Raw genomic sequence first — 15,489 nt, 5'->3', positions numbered from 1 at the left:
AGTTAGGAAGTTCAGGATCCAGTCGCAGAGGGAGGAGCCGAGCCCCAGGCCACGGAGTTTGGGGATGAGTTTCGTGGGAATAATAGTGTTGAAGGTGTGGTGGGGTTGGGGGTTACGTTATGCTTCTTTTCAACAGAGAAGTACCAACCACACAAAAGGATTGGTGGAGCAAAAATGTGGATATATTTGATGAAAGGATTAGAGGTAGATACAGATATCTCACTGCGAGGCTAAGCATAATATATAGAGTCATGGGGGGGAATTTTCCACCACAGGAACCATAGCGGGTGGGGACCATGTTGACCTCGGGTGGGATTTTCTGCTTTTGGGGCGAGCGTGGCCAGAAAATCCCACCCATAGAGTCGCACAACGCAGTAAAAGACCTTCGGTCCATTGCGTTTGCACCGACGGTAACTACCACTAAACTCGCACTGATCCCTTTTTCCTGCACTTGTCCCGAATCCTTGACTGTTGTTGTGATGTTTCAAGTGCTCATCCAAATATTTTTTTAAAGGTTGAAGGAGGAGTTAGACAGATTTTTAATTGGGAATGGGTTGCAGGGTTATGGGGAGAAGGCAGGAAAATGGGGATGAGGAGCGTATCAACCATGATTGAATGGCGGAGCGGACTCAATGGGCCGAATGGCCTAATTCTGCTCCTATATATCTTATGAACTGGCAAGGCCAGCATTTGTTGCCCAAACTTAATTACCCCATTTCAGAGCGAAATCTAGAGTCACCCAGGTCTGGATTGAAATGGGGGAGGCGATGGCCTCGTGGCATTATCGCTAGACTATTAATCCAGGAACTCAGCCAATGTTTCTAGGGACCCGGGTTCGAATCCCGCCACGGCAGATGGTGGAATTTGAATTCAATGAAAAAAAAAATCTGGAATTAAGAATCGATGAAACCATTGTCTTCTGAAATAATTTAGAAGAGGCAGGAAGTGCTGAGGGGTGTGGACAGGGTGAGTAGGGAGCAGCTGTTCCCCTTGGTTGAGGGGTCAATGACAAGGAGACACAGTTTTAGAATGAGGAGATTCAGAGGGAATTTGAGAAAAAACCTTTTCACTCAGAGGGTGGTGGGAATCTGGAATGCGCTGCCTGGGAAGGGAGTGGAGGCCGGAAACCTTACAACCTTGAAAAAATATTTGGATGAGCTCTTGAAATATCATGACGTTCAAGGATATGGGACAAGTGCAGGATAATGGGATTCGCGCGCCTTTGGTGGAAGTTATTGGCAGTGCAGACTCGATGGGCTGAAGGGCCTTTTCCGTGCTGTACGACCCTATGGGTGGAAGTTACCCATTCCGCACACCACGCGGCGGGGGGGAGGGCGAGGGGAGGGGGGGGAGGGCGGGGGGGGAGGGCGAGGGCGGGGGGGGAGGGCGAGGGCGGGGGGGGGGGGGATTTGAATTCAATAAAAAATATCTGGAATTAAGAATCTACTGATGACCATGAAACCATTGTCGATTGTCGGAAAAACCCATCTGGTTCACTTTAGGGAAGGAAATCTACCGTCCTTACCCGGTCTGGCCTACATGTGACTCCAGAGCCACAGCAATGTGGTTGACTCTTAACTGCCCTCCAAGGGTAACTAGGGATGGGCAATAAATGATGGCCCAGCCAGCGACGCCCATGTCCCACAAGTGAATTTTTAAAAATGCCTACCAGATCAGGACATCAGTGAATGGATTTTTACAACAATCGATGATAGTTTCATGGTCGCCATTACTGAGATCAGCTTTAAATACCAAATTTTATTAAGTAAATTTAAATTCCACCACCTTATGCATTGTCGGGATTCTACGATTCTAGGTCTGGTGGAGAAGGTAGTCAAGAAGGCATACGGCATGCTTGCCTTCATCGGCCGGGGCATTGAGTTTAAAAATTGGCAAGTCGTGTTGCAGCTTTGCAGAACCTTAGTTAGGCCACACTTGGAATATAGTGTTCAATTCTGATCGCCACACTACCAGAAGGATGTGGAGGCTTTGGAGAGGGTACAGAAAAGATTTACCAGGATGTTGCTTGGTATGGAGGGCATTAGCTATGAGGAGAGGTTGGAGAAACTTGGTTTGTTCTCATTGGAACGACGAAGGTTGAGGGGTGACCTGATAGAAGTCTACAAGATTATGAGGGGCACGGACAGAGGGTGGAAGAATCAATTACTCGGGGGCACAGGTTTAAGGTGTGAGGGGCAAGGTTTAAAGGAGATGTACGAGGCAGATCTTTTACACAGGGGGTGGTGAGTACCTGGAACCCGTTGCTGGGGGAGGTAGTGGAAGCGGATACGGGAGTGACTTTTAAGGAGCGTCTTGACAGGTACATGAATAGGATGGGAATAGAGGGATATGGTCCCCGTAAAGGTAGTGGGTTTGAGTTAAGTCGAGCAGCATGGTCGGTGCAGGCTTGGAGGGCCGAAGGGCCTGTTCCTGTGCTGTAATTTTCTTTGTTCTTTGTTCTTTGTCTGAGTGGAAATGAGGCTCAGACAGTTAAGGTGTCTCAGACACTTGCTGAGAATTATTGTCCACTTCTGTCCCTCTCTCGGTGTTGATGCACAGGTAGCTGTGAATCCTGCAGCCTATTTCGAAGATAAAGATGCTTTCTGAATGAATATTTGACAAATGTATGAAGCTGTTACTCAAATTGTGTGCCTATTGGTTCCGCCTTTCCTGTCACCTCCGATATTTTTTTTAAATACAGAAGGAAAGCGTGAACTCCATTCAACAGGACACCAGAGAGATTGAGAATAGAGGATGAGGAACATCAAGAACTGTCAAACATTAAGGCCTTTGAAGGCCCCAAGAGAGTTAGGGAAATGGGAAGACAAGTCGAGGTGTGGGTTCTTTATATTTACCAAAATGATTCCTGGACTCCAGGGTTAAATTACAAGGAGAGATTACACAGACTGTGATTGTAATTCATGGTGTTCAGGATGATTCAGGGGAAGGTTTTGAGTCGATGGATAGAAACAAGGTGTGGTGAACCATCGTTGGTTCCCACTGTGGGGTTGTTCTAATGTTGTTGTTGGGCTAGGGTGGGATTAATACACCTGTGGTTGGTACTGTTGTGGCACATCCCAGTCGGGCTCCGCCTCCTGGGAGAGGTATAAGACCCCCTGCTCGGGCGGGACCTCGTCAGTCTGGGATGGTGTACTTACGTTCTAGTAGTTCCATTGTTAGGCAATAAAAGCCTTCAGTTACCGAAGCCTCGTGTCTTGAGTTCAATTGACGTGCATCAATTTTATTGCCTAACACTAAGCTCTCGACGGAAAGGAGAGTATGGAACAAATCTTAAAGCCAGAGCGTCTGACGCTGGATCCACGTGCGGTGGGCACCTCTAACACCTTCGACCACTGGCTGAAGTGTTTTGAGGACTACCTGGCAGCCTCCGCAGCGGTCATCACAGATGATGACAGACTCTGGGTCCTCCATGCGAGGGTAAGCGACACTGTCTACCTCGCGATCCGTGCGGCCACCACTTACCCGAGGGCCCTCGAGCTTTTAAAAAAGCGCTACACGAAACCTCCCAATGAGATCCACGCTCGTTACCTCCTCGCTACACGACGTCGGCAGTCGGGCGAAACCATGGAGGATTGCGCCAATGAGCTCTTGCAGCTTGCCAGGGGCTGCGACTGCAAAGCTGTGTCGGCTGAGCAGTATATGTATGACCTCGCCCGAGATGCGTTTGTGGCAGGGGTAGGATCTTCGTACATCCGTCTCAAGCTGCTAGAAAAGGGGAATCTCAACCTGACCCAAGCTATGGAAATGGCTGAAATGCTTGAGGCGGCTTCGAAGAGCTTGGTCCTGTATCCGGAGGACCACGTGGAGATAACGTGGCAGGAGCAGTCACAAATCCCTCCTCGCCCCACGGGCTCGAAGTGCAGTGTTATGGCGTGCTCCCATGTAGACCCGACGACGGCGGCAGCCCCATGCGGCCTGCGGTGCTACTTCTGCGGAATGGCCAAGCATCCAGGACAAAAGTGTCCTGCTAAAGCGGTGGTCTGTAATCAATGCGGTAAAAAGGGGCACTACGCGAAGGTGTGCAGATCAAAGCCCAAGAACGGCAGTGCAGCCTGTGACCCTTCAGAACGGGGATCATCACTATCGACGTCGAAGTACCCACGGGGTTCGTCCACGTGCGAGTCCAGGACGACGCCATTGTGGTCGACGGAGTCGGAGGAGGATGACCACCGGGAGTCGCTACGCTTGGCGCCCTCAACCATGTGCGATTCATGGGGGCGGCCATTTTGGTCGACGACGACCAGGAGCGACCAGCAGGGGTCCTCAGCATCGACCTCAGCTGCCTGCAGTGACGTTTAAGGGCCAACGGTGGCGTCGATCACCCTGAACCAGGCTAAGCACCACAGGCTTGACTGTTCAATGATGGACATAGAGGTAAATGGTCGTGCAATTTATTGTCTGTTTGACAGCGGGAGCACTGAGAGCTTTATTCACCCTGACACTGTAAAGAGGTGTGGACTCCAGATTCAACCTGCCAAACAGACAATCTCTATGGCATCACGGTCCCGGTCTGTCCCTGTTCAAGGACGTTGTGTGGTAACTCTGAAAGTGCAGGGCACAATTTACGAGCGATTCAGGCTCCTTGTGTTGCTACATCTTTGCGCACCAATTCTCCTCGGACTAAACTTTATGGTCCACATGAAGAGTGTGATCCTACAGTACGGTGGGCCACTCCCTTCGCTGACAGTAGGGGAACAGCTGCAGTCTCCAAATTGTCCAAAGCGCCCCGCATGCAATCTTTCTACATTAAAGATCACCACCCCCTCTTTATTCAAGAATCTGGTACCAGGCTGCAAGCCCATCGCTACTAAAAGTAGGTGTTACAGCGCTGAAGATCGGATCTTCATCAGATCTGAGGTTCAGCGGCTCCTCAAAGAAGGGATCATACAGCCCAGTGTTAGTCCGTGGAGAGCACAGGTTGTGGTGGTTAAGAGCGGGAACAAACCCCGGATGGTCATTGATTACAGTCAGACCATTAATCGATATACGCAGCTGGATGCGTATCCTCTCCCGCGCATATCTGATATGGTCAATCAGATTGCGCAGTACCGGGTGTTCTCCACCATAGACCTTAAGTCCGCCTACCACCAACTCCCCATCCGCCCAGAGGACCGACACTACACGGCTTTTGAGGCGGATGGTCGTCTGTATCAGTTTCTTAGGGTTCCATTTGGTGTCACCAATGGGGTCTCGGTCTTCCAGCGTGCTATGGACCGAATGGTGGACCAGAACGGGCTGCGGGCTACCTTCCAGTACCTGGATAATGTCACCATCTGCGGCCGTGATCAGCAGGACCATGACACAAATCTCCAGAACTTTTTACGCACTGCATCTCGCCTGAATTTGACCTACAACAGGGAGAAGTGTGTATTCCGTACGCGCCGGTTAGCCATCCTGGGATACGTAGTGGAAAACGGGGTCATTGGCCCTGATCCCGACCGTATGCGCCCCCTTGCTGAACGTCCCTTGCCCGCTAGCGCAAAAGCACTGAGGAGATGCCTAGGCCTCTTCTCCTATTATGTGCAGTGGGTCCCCAACTACGCGGACAAAGCCCGTCCGCTTATTAAGTCCACGACTTTTCCACTCACGCCAGAGGCCCAATTGGCCTTCAAGGCATTGAAACACGACATTGCGAAAGCCACGATGCACGCGGTAGACGAATCCATCCCTTTTCAGGTGGAAAGCGATGCATCTGATTTCGCCCTGGCCGCCACACTAAACCAGGCAGGCAGGCCCGTCGCGTTTTTTTCCCGCACCCTCCAAGGTCCCGAAATTCGGCATTCAGCGGTGGAAAAGGAGGCCCAGGCCATTGTGGAGGCCGTCAGACACTGGCGCCATTACCTGGCGGGGAAGCGGTTCACCCTGATCACGGACCAGCGGTCCGTGGCGTTCATGTTCAATAACACGCAGAGGGGCAAGATCAAGAATGACAAGATCTTGTGGTGGAGAATTGAGCTCTCCACCTATAACTACGATATTATGTATCGTCCAGGGAAACTCAATGAGCCCTCGGATGCCCTCTCGCGCGGAACATGCGCTACTATGCAGGAGGATCGCTTGAACGCCCTCCATAATGACCTGTGCCATCCTGGGGTCACTCGGCTCTACCACTTTATCAAAGCCCGCAACCTGCCCTACTCGGTGGAGGACGTCAGGTCAGTGACAAGGAGCTGTCGGATATGCGCGGTTTGCAAACCGCACTTTTACCGACCTGACCGGGCACATTTGGTCAAGGCCACTCGCCCCTTCGAGAGGCTGAGTGTGGATTTTAAGGGCCCCCTTCCCTCAACAGATCGGAACGTGTACTTTCTGAACATAATAGACGAGTACTCCCGGTTCCCGTTTGTTGTCCCCTGCGCGGACACGTCGACTGCCACGGTGATCAAGGCATTCCGTGATCTTTTTACCCTGTTCGGGTACCCCAGCTATATACATGGCGACAGGGGCTCGTCGTTCATGAGTAATGACTTGAGGCAATTCCTGCTCTCATACGGGATTGCCTCTAGTAGGACCACGAGTTACAACCCTAGGGGCAATGGACAGGTGGAAAGAGAGAATGCTACAGTCTGGAAGGCTGTCCTATTGGCGCTGAAGTCCGAAGGCCTTCCAGTCTCCCATTGGCAGGAGGTCCTCCCAAATGCGCTTCACTCCATTCGCTCCCTCCTGTGTACGGCAACCAATGCTACTCCCCACGAGAGGATGTTCTCATTCCCTCGAAAGTCGTCCTCGGGGATATCTTTACCAGCCTGGTTGACGTACCCAGGACCCGTCCTTCTGCGGCGACATGTAAGGGCCCGCAAGTCCGACCCCTTGGTCGAACAGGTCCACCTCCTCCACGCCAACCCTCAGTATGCCTATGTGGCATATCCTGACGGGCGAGAGGACACAGTCTCGATCCGAGACCTGGCGCCCGCAGGGGACGTAGCAACTCCTGTCGCTCCCATACCCCCAGTGACGAATCCCTTATCCCTTATTTCTTCCCCGGACGTGGCGCGGTCAGCACCGGGACCAGTGCATAACAGTTATACTCCAATGTACAGCTTGCCTGAGACCCGGAGATCGGCGCCATCGCAGAATGTACTGGGATCCCCTGCACTACCGCTTCATCAGGGTCAACCGGCCTGTGAGTCCGCGAGAGGACAGCCGGACGCTGTTTTGGAGAGAACGCCACCGCAAGAACCTACTCCGGTGTCACCGCCGGTATTGAGGAGGTCACAACGACGGTGCGGTCCTCCAGACCGTCTGGACTTATAATCTGTTGACTTTTTTTTAGTCTGTTTTCGCACCCCGCCGGCCTTTGTTCTCAAAGGAGGGGTGAATGTGGTGAACCATCGTTGGTTCCCACTGTGGGGTTGTTCTAATGTTGTTGTTGGGCTAGGGTGGGATTAATACACCTGTGGTTGTTACTGTTGTGGCACATCCCAGTCGGGCTCCGCCTCCTGGGAGAGGTATAAGACCCCCTGCTCGGGCGGGACCTCGTCAGTCTGGGATGGTGTACTTACGTTCTAGTAGTTCCATTGTTAGGCAATAAAAGCCTTCAGTTACCGAAGCCTCGTGTCTTGAGTTCAATTGACGTGCATCACAAGGGGTGGAATTCTCCAGCCGCGCTGGTCTAAAAGCCGGAAATTCCGCCCCCCCCGACTGTCAACGGAGTTTCACATTGTCCGCAACCTGCCCACTGAAATTCCAGTGGCGGGCGGGATGGGGAGAATTCCAGCCTTTTTCGTTTAACTGTGGAGTCTAGGACTGGAGTGGCACAGTGGGTAGAACTGCTGTCCCACAGGTCCAAGGACCCAGGTTCGATTCCTGGCTTGGGTCACTGCCTGTGTGGAGTCTGCACGTTCTCCCCGTGTCTGCATGGGTTTCCTCCGGGTGCTTTGGTTTCCTCCCACAGTCCAAAAGACGTGCTGGTTAGGGTGCATTGGCCACGCTAAATCCTCCCTCAGGGTACCCAAACAGGCACCGGAGTATGGCGACGAGGGGACTTTCACAGTAACTTCATTGCAGTGTTAATGTAAGCTGACTTGTGACACTAATAAATAAACGTTGAATTTTAAACATTCTGATTCTATGGCCGGAATTTTACTAGCCCCGTCCGCCAGGGGAATTGGAGAAAGGTACAAAAATCTGAGGTCACGTACCAACCGACTCAAGAACAGCTTCTTCCCTGCTGCCATCAGACTTCTGAATGGACCAACTTGCATTAAGTTGATCTTTCTCTACACCCTAGCTATGACTGTAACACTACATTCTGCACTCTCTAGTTTCCTTCTCTATGAACGGTATGCTTTGTCTGTATAGCACACGAGGAACAGTATTTTCACTGTATGTTAATACATGTGACAATAATAAATCAAATCAAATCAAATAATTGCTATAGCAACAGACTCCTTGTCACCTGATTGGATGATTAGTACTGTCAAACAGCCTCCATGTCCAATACTTTTTCTAACTGATAAACAAAGATGCTGAAAGAAAATCTAAGAATACGATTCTTTAAAGCTCCTATACTGTTTCTCCTGCTGTAATGTCCCAATTGTGTTGGGGGTTGTGGGTTTTAAACAAAAAGGAAAAGATGTGGTTTGCACATGTAGATTCGAACTAACAACAATAGTTTATTGAGGAGCTGCTGCCTGTACAGAGTAGAAACTGAAACTAAAACAGGAGCCTGTGAAACACCTCAATCACATCATCATCGAATCATGTGGCCGCCTCTGAAAGCAATCATGCAACCAGTTAAATATATAATATCAACGTAATATTCACAGAATCTACAGTGCAGAAAGAGGCCATTAGGCCCATCGAGTCTGCACCGACCACAATCCCATCCAGACCCTATCCCCATAACCCAATATTTGTACCCTAGCTAGCCCCCGTGACACTAAGGGGCAATTTAGCATGGCCAATCCACCTAACCCGCACATCTTTGAAGAGTGGGAGGAAACCAGAGCACCCGGAGGAAACCCACGCAGTTACAAAGAGAATGTGCAAATTCCACACAGACATGTCCCGAGGCTGGAATCGAACCCGGGTCCCTGGTGCTGTGAGGCAGCAGTGCTAACCACTGTGCCACCGTGCCACCCTTAAATTACAGTGCGTTGGAGTGTAATATTGCACAGTGACAGTGTACTGGAGTACAATATTAGTCTGTCACAGCGTACCGGAGTGTAATGGTAAGTGACAGTGCGCTGGAGTGTAATATTGGTCAGTGACAGTTTACTGGAGCGCAATATGGCTCGGTGGCAGTGCATTGGAGTGTAATATTGATCAATTACAGTGTACTGGAGTGTAATATTGATAAATTACAGTGTACTGGAGTGTAATATTGATAAATTACAGTGTACTGGAGTGTAATATTGATAAATTACAGTGTGCTGGAGTGTAATATTGATAAATTACAGTGTGCTGGAGTGTAATATTGATCAATTACAGTGTGCTGGAGTGTAATATTGATAAATTACAGTGTACTGGAGTGTAATATTGATAAATTACAGTGTACTGGAGTGTAATATTGATAAATTACAGTGTACTGGAGTGTAATATTGATAAATTACAGTGTACTGGAGTGTAATATTGATAAATTACAGTGTACTGGAGTGTAATATTGATAAATTACAGTGTACTGGAGTGTAATATTGGTGATATTGGTGATATAATTCCCCCTTTACTTCTGTGATCATGACATCAAATTACTACAATGTTCTAGATAGGATCAATAATACTCTAGACACAGCACTATGCATCATTAATTATCATACACAGTCAATCAAGAGGATGTCTATTCCCCTTTGGTTGTGTGCCACGTTCTGGAATCTGGCTGTCCGTGAACCCTAGAACCATGATTTGGAAATTCAGTGGACTCTTTTTCTCTTGGAACCAATTCTGCATCATTCTCACGTGGAACAGCAGCATAGACACATCGTCAGGCAACTCAGATTCCAACTAAGTCTTTGTAGCAGCATTCACAGCAGGAAGGATTGAAGAAGTTGGTACTTCTGGAGATGATTCAGAAAAGTCATTTTGAGGTGACAGCAATTGGTCAGCATGGTGTCGCCAAACCAGTTAATCTTCAGTTTGAACCGTGTAAGAAATTGGACCTGTTTTTTTTGCTGAAACTGTGACTGGTTCCCATTTCTCACCTGTGGTATCATTACACACTCGATCTCCTTGCTGAAATGAGCGTTGCTTTATCCTCATTTCTTCTCGACAACTTGAGATTGTTGTTGACGCTCTACGACCTCTGAAGTTTCTGGAGGTAAGAACAAATCAAACATAGTTCTCAACTTTCTCTACAAGAGTAGTAATGCAGGTAAACTTTGGGTAGTCGCTTAAGTCGTGTTTCTATAAGATGCCAAAAAACTCTTCACGCGACAGGATAATCCATCTTGCTCTCTTAAGACCATAAGACCATAAGACATAGGAGCGGAAGTAAGGCCATTCGGCCCATCGAGTCCACTTCACCATTCAATCATGGTTGATTTCAACTCCATTTACCCGCTCTCTCCCCATAGCCCTTAATTCCTCGAGAAATCAAGAATTTATCAATTTCTGTCTTGAAGACGCTCAACGTCTCGGCCTCCACAGCCCTCTGTGGCAATGAATTCCACAGACCCACCACTCTCTGGCTGAAGAAATTTCTCCTCATCTCTGTTCTAAAGTGACTCCCTTTTATTCTAAGGCTGTGCCCCCGCGTCCAAGTCTCCCCTGTTAATGGAAACAACTTCCCTACGTCCATCCTATCTAAGCCGTTCATTATCTTGTAAGTTTCTATCAGATCTCCCCTCAACCTCCTAAACTCCAATGAATATAATCCCATGATCCTCAGACGTTCATCGTATGTCAGGCCTACCATTCCTGGGATCATCCGTGTGAATCTCCGCTGGACCCGCTCCAGTGCCAGTATGTCCTTCCTGAGGTGTGGGGCCCAAAATTGCTCACAGTACTCCAAATGGGGCCTAACCAGTGCTTTATAAAGCCTCAGAAGTACATCCCTGCTTTTGTATTCCAAGCCTCTTGAGATAAATGACAACATTACATTTGCTTTCTTAATTACGGACTCAACCTGCAAGTTTACCTCTTGAAGCTTTAAAGAATTTTCCAAGGATTGTACAAATCTTTCAGCTTACCTATTGGTTGACAGTTGATAAGGTGTGGATTTTGTATACGGAATACCATTTACTTTGATATAATCCTCACACTCTTCGAAAGTGAATTGTGAACCATTATCACTAACGATCTTCTCCGGTTTATCAAATCTTGCAAATATTACGTCACGTCAATGGTTTGTTCCAATGTAGTGGATCTCATGGTAACAATTTCTAGCCACTTTGTATGTGCATCAATTATGACTAAGAATGTGTAACCCTCAAATGGACCAGTAAAATCAACATGGAATCGTTGCCATGGCATTTTAGGCTACTCCCGAGGATGTGAAGGAGACAATGGGTGGTGTATCCTTTATTCGTCCACACGAGTGCACTATTAATCGTGACCCGGTCCCATTTTTCCATCAATCCAAGCATCCAGACCCGGCCACCAAAAATAATTACGTGCTAATTCCTTCTTCCAAACCATACCAGGATGTCCTTCATGTGGTTGTTCAAGAACTCTTCCTCGCAGACTAGGAGGAATGATGGTAGATGGAGCCGGGGATGCACACGGTGGGGGGATGGGGGAGTGAGGGGGGGTAGAGGGAGGGAAAGGACAGAGAACAGAGACAGACAGTTAGTAAGGGTATCAAACCCGATCCCCTCACTCCCTCCACATCCCCCTCGCTCCCCACCCTCCCCCCCTCCATGACTCTGGACACTGGCAACTCAACACCATCCCCCGGTGCCATGCGTCACTTAAAAAGGCTGCCAATCGTTGCCACATCATCACCATGGCAGGCACAGAGTGGCTGTGAAGAGATCTCCCCATTGACCATAAGACCATTAGATATAGGAGCAGAATGAGGTCATTCGGCCCATCGAGTCTGCTCTGTCATTCAATCATGGCTGATATTTTTCTCATCCCCATTCTCCCACCTCTTCCCGCAACCCTTGATCCCCTTATTGATCAATAACCTATCTATCTCTGTCTTAAAGACACTCAAGGACCCGGCCTCCACAGTGCCCTGTGGCAATGAATTCCACAGATTCACCACTCTCTGGCTGAAGAAATTCCTCCTCATCTCAGTTTTAAAAGAGTGTTCCTTTAGCCTGAGGTTGTGCCCTCGAGTTCTAGTCTCTCCCACGAGTGGAAACATCCTCTCCCCGTCCACTCTATCCAGGCCTTTCAGTATTCTGTAAGTTTCAATTAGATCCCCCCTCATCCTTCTAAACTCCAACGAGTACAGACCCAGAGTCCTCAACCGCTCCTCATATGACAAGCTCTTCATTTCTATGTTTCTATTAGGTAGGCCTAAAAGGTAGGGATATGTTCGGCACAACTTGTGGGGCCGAAGGGCCTGTTTTGTGCTGTAGTTTTTCTATGTTTCTATGTTTCTATTCCAGGGATCATTCTTGTGAACCTCCTCAGGACCCTTTCCACAGCCAGCACATCCTTCCTTAGATACGGGGCCCAAAACTGCTCACAATACTCCAAATGGGATCTGACCAGAGCCTTATAGAGCCTCAGGAGTACATCCCTGCTCTTGTATTCTAGCCGTCTAGAAATGAATGCTAACATTGCATTTACCTTCCTAACTCTTGAAGCTCCATTGGACATTCCTGAAGAACTGACATGCTCACACCCACTGGGATGCCCGGTGCACTGGCTTCCAGGAATGGCAGTTCAGACAGGGGGTGGAGAAGCCCACTCCTGACTATTATGGGATGTGTTCCCAGTTGGGTTGGGAGTTGACCTCATATGCAACCCCTCGGGGGGGGGCGGTCATTCAATGGACAGGGGGGACGCTTGCAACACAAGCCCGAGCTAGCCACAACCCCTGAACCTGAGGAACGCCATACTGGCATGGGCCCCCCCCCCCCAAACCACTGCACCCAAGCAAGCCCCCACCTCACCTCACACATGGGTGGCACGGTGGCACAGTGGCTAGCACTGCTGCCTCACAGCGCCAGGGACCCGGGTTCGATTCCTGACTTGGATCACTGGCTGTGTGGAGTCTGCGCGTTCTCCCCGTGTCTGTGTGGGTTTCCTCCAGGTGCTCCGGTTTCCTCCCTCAGTCCGAAAGTCGTGCTGGTTAGGATGCATTGGCCGTGCTAAATTCTCCCTCAGTGTTACCCGAACAGGCATCGGAGTGTGGCGACTAGGGGATTTTCACAGTAACTTCATTGCAGTGTTAATGTAAGCCTACTTTATAACATTACCACGGCAGTGGTTGAGACCTCCCCCTCTCCCCGGGCATTGGTACCCCGTGATACTCCTCTCCTCGGTCCCCTTCACTGCTGCTGGCCCGAACCATACTTTTATAGAGCAGTAGTGATTGGCACAGGCATGAACGGTACGTTGGAGAGGTGGGCAGAACTTGAGACGGGGACAATTATGTGCCAACCTCACTAATGATATTGAAATCCATTCAAATTCATGCTGAGAAGCTTTGTGCCATTTTGGGTGTGAAGTGTTTTGCGCCTGTAAAAAAGGACAGGGAAGATAACAAACCGCTTCACGTTGGGCACCAATCAGATCTTGAGACAACATTTTACGAAAAAGTGCAGCATGAGGGGGACAATGGGAGAGAATCGTGTCGATGTTTTACGCGCGATCCCAGCCGCAATCATATGGCCCTCAGTTAAAACAAGACAAGGATGTGATTCTCGCCAGTAGGTGGAGGGGGGTGGGGCCTAATCTCACTGGTGAAGCCGGCTGCTGAGCTCCAGGGGCCCCATTGCGCGGGTGCCCCAAGCTCCAATTGCACCGGGAGGTCTTCTGTCAGCCCCCACATTCTGCCGCCCCCACGGACATCGCACCCCCGCCAATCACAACGCCTGAAGAGTTCACCCCACCCACCCCCTGCAGAGTTCTCCCCTTCCCTCCCGCCTGCAGAGCTCTCCCCCTCCGTGTCTCCCCCAATCATAGCTCCCATCAGCACTGACCCTCTGATAGTGTGGCACTCCCTCAGTGCTGACCTTCCGACAGTGCGACATTCCCTCAGTACTGACCCTCTTACAGTGTGGCACTCCCTCAGTACTGACCCTCTGACAGTGCGGCACTCCCTCAGTACTGACCCTCTGACAGTGCGGCACTCCCTCAGTACTGACCCTCTGACAGTGCGGCACTCCCTCAGTACTGACCCTCTGACAGTGCGGCACGCCCTCAGTACTGACCCTCTGACAGTGCGGCACTCCCTCAGTACTGACCCTCTGACAGTGCGGCACGCCCTCAGTACTGACCCTCTGACAGTGCGACACTCCCTCAGTACTGACCCTCTGACAGTGCGGCACTCCCTCAGTACTTGTATAAATGCGAATCTTCGCTTTACGTGAACTCCGCTGACCAGAACATTTAGACTCTATCGTTCTGCATCTACATTGCTTCCTCCTTGCTCGTGTTCTGCGCTCCCCTCGTCTGAGAATTTCAATCCGTTCTGAGAATAAAGCTCTACGTTGCCTCTGGGAGAGGGGCTGGGGAAGGTTATGGCAACCTCAGCGACCAACTTTCTCAAAGGAATCAAAGCTTTTGCGCAGGAAAGCTGGGGACGAGGAAGTGATTGAATTTCACTCTGCTCCCATTGCCTGCACGGAGCAGATCGGATTCTCTTCTTGAAAGACTGGGAAGACCTCCAGAGTCCGGCAGAGAGTGATCGTGTGGGACGGAGTTGTTGGGTCCGTGTGGGGGGGGGGGGGGGGGAAGGGGGCTGGGTGTGTGGGGGGAAGGGCGGGGGGGGATGGGAGCAGGGGGAAGAAGCGTGGATGACGGGAGGTGAGAGGGTAAAGGTGAGACAGAACCCAGGAAAGCAACAGAGAAGTCTTGACAAGGGGGAAATGGCGGGGTTTTCTGGCATTCCTGCCGGTGGGATCTTCCAGACCTGCCAACAGCGACCCCCACCCCCCTGGCAGCAGAGGGTGCCAACAATGGGAAACCCCATTGACAGTGGTGGGTCAGGAAGATCCCACAACTGGCCAATAGCAGCGGACTGTCCCCTCTGTCGTTAAGCACACGGCGGAGAGTGTGGAAAATTCCACCCTTGGCCAGTGGACTCGGAGCTTCCAGACTTAAGATAATTTTTTTGGGATTTGATTTGCTTTATTATTGTCACATGTATTAACATACAGTGAAAAGTACTGTTTCTTGCGCGCTGTACAGACAAAGCATACCGTTCATAGAGAAGGAAAGGAGAGAGTGCAGAATGTAGTGTTACAGTCATAACTAGGGTGTAGAGAAAGATCAACTTAATGCGAGGTAGGTCCATTCAAAAGTCTGACAGCAGCAGGGAAGAAGCTGTTCTTGAGTCGGTTGGTACGTGACCTCAGATTTTTGTATCTTTTTTCCCGAAGGAAGAAGGTGGACGAGAGAATGTCCGGGGTG

Source organism: Mustelus asterias, chromosome 21 (assembly GCF_964213995.1).
Source record: "Mustelus asterias chromosome 21, sMusAst1.hap1.1, whole genome shotgun sequence".
Taxonomy (NCBI): Eukaryota; Metazoa; Chordata; class Chondrichthyes; order Carcharhiniformes; family Triakidae; genus Mustelus; species Mustelus asterias.
The sequence above is the reverse complement of the archived record's forward strand: the minus strand, read 5'-3'. Positions refer to the sequence as shown.